This window comes from Amphiura filiformis, chromosome 7 (genome assembly GCF_039555335.1).
Source record: "Amphiura filiformis chromosome 7, Afil_fr2py, whole genome shotgun sequence".
In the NCBI taxonomy this organism is placed as follows: domain Eukaryota; kingdom Metazoa; phylum Echinodermata; class Ophiuroidea; order Amphilepidida; family Amphiuridae; genus Amphiura; species Amphiura filiformis.
In genome coordinates, this window is record NC_092634.1 from 31,511,497 (window position 1) to 31,512,040 (window position 544).

Sequence of the window (544 nt, forward strand, 5' to 3'; positions counted from 1 at the left end):
GGTATTAATTGTGATATCCGGTAATTAATCTGCACTTTAAAAGTTGAAACAATACTTTATCCGTTTTATATTTTGTTTCTTGCTTTTTACACCTTACAACTGTAGCTCTACCTGGGTTTCTATTATGTTGTGCAACATTGGGGTTTCTGTACGGGGTAACTTGACACAAATGACCATCATACGGGTATGTTCCCGGAAAGACCCCCTTTTTGGATTTCATAACTTCGAAAGACCCCCTAAATTTACCAAAATACAACTCCGAAAGACGATTGATTTAAATTTGGTAATTTCAACTTTGACAGACCCCTAAATTGCTCATTGCTCATATTTCTGTTTTTCAGGCGATTTTCAACCAGAAAGCCAAGAAAGACCCTTGATTTTTTATTGTTGCAGCTCCAAAAGACCGTTTCTTGTTCACTGCTCTAAAAGATCCCGCGCCGTTTACCGGTACGCCGTTCGCTCCCAAAAGACTCCCAAAACACAAAATCACTTGGGAACATTCCCCAAAAAATTGATAATGTGCCACCGGGCTTACTTTATATTT